Below are 6,410 nucleotides of genomic sequence, written 5' to 3'. Positions count from 1 at the left end.
TTCGGGGGAACCTCTTCACTCAGAGAGTGGTGGGAGTGTGGAACAAGTTGCTATCTAACATGGTAAATGCGGGCTCGCTCTTAAGTTTTAAGAATAAATTGGACAGATACCTGGACGGGAGAGGTATGGAGGGTTATAGACTGGGTGAGACTAGTAGAGTGATGTTTCGCCACAGACTGGAAGGGCTGTTTTCTGCTCTGTAGTGTTTTATGGTCCCAACCCTGAGATTCTTTTTTGTTCTGCAGATGAGGCAGAATTTCTACTTATCGTTAACTGTCAACTGTGCTCAAGAAGAAAGAAATGTATTCAAAGGAGTGACTGCAAATACGTAAAATAAATATTCAGTAATATTCAAGATGATTTTATTGTCAGGTAATAAAACAGAAACACGAAATGACCTTGAGTCATCCCGTTGGGGTGGGAGGGGAGATGTTTTGGGCCTGAGGTATGATTACATTAATGATGGCGGTGCTGGCAGACATGCAATAATGACAGGGCCAGCGCAGACCGGCGGGGAGCTGAGACATGGCGCTCCTGTGGGGTTCAACTGCCCAGTCTGACTGCTGTCAGCTCCACACAGGCATTAGACGGACCCGTTAATGGAGCCAACAGTGGAGAGGAGGGAGGAAGGAGAAGAAGCAGAGGAGACAACTCATGGGACGGTGACCCCGGCAGCAGACCAGAAAACGGGGGGGGGGGGGGGGGGGGGTGGGTGGCCCGAGGAAATCCCTTCCTGCAGCTCTGCTGGAAAGCAGCAGGGGGCGGTGGAAATCCACAGTTGCAGAGACATGTTGGGAGTGGACCTGGAATCATCATGGAATTTCCCATCAATAACGCAGATGCTGGAAATCTGACACAATAACACAGTTTAAACCACACCTGATCTCATTGAACTCCTTCACCACCCCTCCTTGTCTCTGTAACCCCCTCCAGACCCCAACTCGCTGTCTCTGTAACCCCCTTCCAGTCTCCTACACCCCTCCCTGTCTCTGTAACCCCCTCCAGTCCCCTACTCCCTGTCTCTGTCACCCCCTCCAGTTCACTACACCCCTCCCTGTCTCTGTAACCCCCTCCAATCCCTTGCTCCCTGTCTCTGTAAACCCCTCCGGTCCCCTACACCCCTTCCTGTCTCTGTAACCCCCTCTGATCCCAACAACCCTCCCTGTCTCTGTAACCCCCTTCGTCCCCTACACCCCTCCCAGTCTCTGTAACCCCCTCTGGTCCCCTACACCCCTCCCTGTCTCTGTAACCCCCTCCGGTTCCCTACACCCCTCCCTGTCTCTGTAACCCCCTCTAGTCCCCTAAACCCCCCCCCCCTTTCTCTGTCACTCCCTCTGGTCCCCAACACCCCTCCATGTCTCTGTAACCCACTCCAGTCCCCTACACCCCTCCGTCTCTGTAACCCCCTCTAGAGGGGTGACAGGGATCGGGGTGGGTGTGCGGGACGGGACCCCGCGGGTATTTGCCTCTGTGGTAATCGCTGAGACTGTGGACCCTGCGATGTTCACAGGAGGATAAAATTTCCCTGCTGCGAGCGCCTAGGGGAATGAAACGAACATCTACAAGGTGTCGACTTTCACAAAGCAACATCTTCAGCCGTTGTCCGCTGCCACTCAACGTTTCCAGGTGAAGGGGATTTCCTCTGCCACGGTATTGTGTGAACACTCCCATTTCCGAGGTAATCTTTTCACTCACTTCCCCGTTCCTGTGTCTCCAGAAAAGGCTTACTGAAAGTGAACAAGTTAGTGAGGGGACTTTGAACAGGTAAACCCCTTCCAGCCGCTGCCAAATTATTCTGAAATCCTGGTGATGCAACATTTAGATTAAAAGGGCACATCTCCCTTTGCCCTCCCTTGGACTCCGTCTCCCTTTACCCTCCCCCAGGACCCCGTCTCCCTTTACCCTCCCTAGGACCCCGTCTCCCTTTACCCTCCCTGGGACCCTGACTCCCATTACACTCCCCGGGACCCCATCCCCCTCTACACTCCCCGGGACCCCGTCCCCCTTTACACTTCCCGGGATCCCGTCTCCCTTTACCCTCCTCGGGACCCCGTCTCCCTTTACCCACCCCGGGACCCCGTCTCCCTTTACCCTCCCCAGGACCCCGTCTCCCTTTACCCTCCCTGGGTCCCTGACTCCCATTACACTCCCCGAGACCCCATCTCCCTTTACACTCCCTGGGACCCCGTCTCCCTTTACACTCCCTGGAACCCCGTCTCTCACCCTCTTTGCATTCCTTGGATCATGTTGAATGGTGGGGGTAGTATTGTGGGGCTGAGTGGTCTGTTCCTGCTCCTATGTCTTTGTGCTTTTGGACACTACACCAGCAATGAGGATGTATAGTTACCATCAGGGATGAGGTGTCTATCCTTGCTGATAATTGCCCTACAAGGTTGCAAGCTCAGCTGTGGGATTGAACGGGAACCTTATCATCGACCACCATCACTGCCAAGTCGCTGGGAATTCAGGGCAGGAGGGAATTACCAGAGCCCCCTAAGATTCCAGATGTGGGAATACTCAGCAGGGCTTCAAGCATCAGTGGAGAGAGAGTGATGCACAGAGAGAGAGTGGGAAGACAAGAGAGAGAGGGGGGAGTGGGGTACTGAGAGTGGGAAAGCGACAGAGAGGGAGGGGGTTACAGAGAGTGGGAAAACAAGAGAGGGAGGGGGTACAGAAGGATGTCCTTAGAGAGAATGGGAAGGCAAGAGAGAGAGGGAGGGACAGAGGGGCTTGAGAAAGAAAGAGGCATAGAGAGAGAGAGTGGGAAGGTGGGGGGGGGGCGTGAGAAAGAAAGAGGCACAGAGAGAGATAAAGCAAGAGGTAAAGAGTAGAGGTGGAAGACAACCATCCCCTCCCGTTGGAAATGGGAACGAGAGAAAAACATGAGGAGAGATGCGATTGAAGTGGGAGGGTGAGGCCAGGATTGCAGTAGGGATAGGTCGCCCAGTTGTAGGGCAGTCAGGGTAAGAGTGCAGGTTGTTGTGAACTTCAGGTACAACACAGAAGTTTGCACAAAGTGTTCTTGCACATTCCATTGTAAAGTTGGTGTTATACCAGGTTGTCAGTGGCTTTGAAGCCACATTCTTCTTTCAAGGACATTCCTCCAAAGGTATTTAAATGGAGTGCCTCCCTCTGTTTGATGACATGGAAAGTATGCCCAGAATGAGAAACAAACTTCTTGCTGGAACTAACCTCAAGAATTTAGGACCCACATGGGCATTGGATAGCTACCTCAAAGAGGCATTGCAATGGGGCATCTAGCAACAAGAAGGGTCCTTTCAGTCCATCTCCTTTGAATATGATCCCTGTCACTGTTACAAGGAGGCCCGAAAGATTCGCTCCTTCAGGGGCATCTTCCCCGGGGGTCTCTGACCAGCTGATGGGCGCAATACTCAATGTGTCCTGTCCAGGTGTCCCTATGTGGGTCAGGCACTCCGCACTAACCCATCACACACTCCCAGGATCTGACAAAAAGTGAAGATCCCTCCGCACTGATCCATCACACACTCCCAGGGTCAGACACAGAGTGAAGCTCTCTCCCCACCGTCTCATGACACACTACCAGGATCAGTCACAGAGTGAAGCTCCCTCCGCTCCATCCCACCATACATTCCCATGGTCAGACACAGAGTGAAGCTTCCTCCACACCATCCCATCACACACTCCCGGGAACAGACACAGAGTGAAGCTCCCTCCACTCCATCCCACCACACACTCCCGAGGTCAGACACAGAGTGAAGCTTCCTCCACACCAACCCATCGCACACTCCCGGGGTCAAACACAGAGTGAAGCTCTCTCTGCCCCGTCTCATCACACACTCCCGGGGTCAGACAGAGTGGAGCTCCCTCCACACCGTCCCATTGCCCACTCCTGGGATCAAACACAGTGTGAAGCTCCCTCCGCACTGTCCCATCACACGCTCCTGGGGTCTGTTTGCTATGCTGTAATGTTTGATGGTTGTATGGAGAAATTCAGCAGGTCCATTGCATCTGTAGGAAGTAAAGAGCTATCATGTTGAATGGTGGGTGTTTCGGGCCTGAGTAAAAAGCTGACAGGAGCCTGAATAAAAAGGTGGGGAGGAGGGAGGGTGGAAGGGGCAGGGGGAGGAGCACAGTCCGACCAACCAAGAGGCCAGAGATGCACATGGAAAGGAGGGCAGCAGGGAGAAGGTGAGAATTGATTGCGGTGGGGGGGGGGGGGGGGAAGTCTCTGTGAATTCAGAGCTGGAAAGGAGAGAGATGGGGAAAGAGAGAGGGGGAGGGGGTGGAGAGAAGGAGAGGGGGTGGAGAGCTGGAGGGAAAGAGACAAAGGAGCAGGGAATGAGAGAAATGAGGGGGTTTCTAATGGAAACCGGAGAAGTCCATGTTAATGCCATCCGGTTGGAAGGAGCCCAGTCAGAAGACAAGGTGTTATTCCTCCAGTTCATGGGTGGTCTCAGTCTGGCAGCGCATGAGTCCACAGACTCATGTCAGCGAGAGAACGGGGCGGGGAATTGAAACAGGTGGCCACTGGGAGATCCATGCTACTGTGGCGGACAGAGCCGAGGTGCTCAACTAAGCGATCTCCCAGCCTGTGCCCAGTCTCTCCGACGTAGGACACCCTCAGCGGGAGCACCAGACACGACAGACAACCCCCGCAGATTCATAAGTGAAATGTTGCTTCATGTGGAAAGGCTGAGGGAGGAGGTGTTGGCGCAATGGAGCATCTCCTGCGGTCACGGGGGGAGGTGCGAAGGAGGGTGGGGATTGGTGGAAATGGATCCCTGTCTGGAGAAACTCAGCAGGATGGAGGGAGGGGCAGGGGGAAGACAGGAGGGAGGAAGGGGCAGGGGGAGGCAAGGAGGAAGGAAGCAGGAGGAGGGAAGAAGGGGAGGAGATGAGGGAGGAAGGAGCAGGGGAGGCAAGGAGGAAGGAAGCGGGAGGAGGGAAGAAGGGGAGGGAAGGGGAGGAGAGGAGGGAGGAAGGGGCGGGGAGGGGAGATGGGGCAGACAGAGGAGAGGAGGGAGGTAGGGGCAGGGGAGGAGAGGAGGGAGGAAGGGGAGAAGAGGAGGGAGGAAGGGGCAGGGATGGTAGATGGGGCAGACAGAGGAGGGAGGTAAGGGGAGGGGAGGAGGGGAGAGGGAGATGGGAGGGAGGGGGAAGAGCGCAGACCAACAGTTAAGAGGTCATAGGTGGATATAGGTGGGAGGGTAGCTAGAGGAGAGGAGACAGTGAGATGGGGAACGAGAGAGGGGAGGGTTTTAAGGGAAATCGGAGAAGTCAATGTTAATGCCGCCTGGTTGGAGGGTGCCCAGGTGGATTGTTAGGTGTTGTTGCTCCGTCCGATTTGCAGGTGGGGTTTGGCGGGGCACACGAGGCCATGGTCAGACATGTCGGTGTGGGAATTAAGCATGGAATTAAAACAGATGGCGAAGGGCTCAGGCCTGAAACGTTAGTTACCCTTTACTTCCCAGAAATGGTGCCTGACGTGTTGTGTCCTGCAGGAGTTAAAGGACGATATGAGGGGTAGACTTTTCTAAATTTCCAAAGGAAATTATTTTTAACTCAGCTGGTTCAATTATCTGGCTCTTCCCTCACTAAATTCATTTTGGGGGGTTTTTTAGACACAATTTTCATGCTAATTAAAATGCTTTTAAACTTTCCAAAAGAGGAACATTGGTAGAATTTGGATCTTTAATTATCCCTTTGTGTCTTTCCAAAGATCAGAAATCCAAGGCTCTTTTAAAGGAGGGAAGGTTATGTGGTGATATGTAATTACACCACTAGGTCACCAGGGGTCATCCCGGTGACCTTGTATATAAAGCAGTCCAGAGCTACAGTCTTGCCTTCCAGGTTTGTCTTGCAGAGAGAGAGACAAGACCACTTAGTGTACATATTAGTTTATTAAAGCTGTCTTATTCTTGCACTGCTGGTGTGGTTATTGACAGTACAAGTTACATTTCCATTGGTGAGACCACACTTTCCCTTCTGGTCACCTCACTACTGGGAATTGGGGGGCTGGGGAATGTGGACGCTCTGGAGAGGGTGCAAAGGAGACTTACCAGGACGTGGGCCGGATTGGGGAACGTGTGTGATGAGGCAAGGTTAGCGGAGCCGGGGCTTTTCCCTTTGTAGCGAAGGACGAGAGAGCCTTAATGGGGATTATGATCAGGTGGACGGCCAGCGCCTTTATCCCATGGCAGGATGATCAAAACACCAGAGGATGCGTGTACAAAGGGAAGTTTAAGGGAGACGTCAGGGTTAATTTTTTTTCACACAGAGAGTCTTGGGGGCCTGGAATGCACTGCCAGGGTAGTGGTGGAGGCTGGAACAATAGGGGCATTCAAAAGATTCTTTGGCGCCTGGATACAAGAAAAACAGGGTCTGGGTGTGAAGGAGGGAAACGTTAAGATTGTTGAATAGGTTTATAT

The sequence above is a fragment of the Narcine bancroftii genome, chromosome 5 (assembly GCF_036971445.1).
Source record: "Narcine bancroftii isolate sNarBan1 chromosome 5, sNarBan1.hap1, whole genome shotgun sequence".
NCBI lineage: Eukaryota > Metazoa > Chordata > Chondrichthyes > Torpediniformes > Narcinidae > Narcine > Narcine bancroftii.
Note: the sequence above shows the minus strand (reverse complement) of the source record.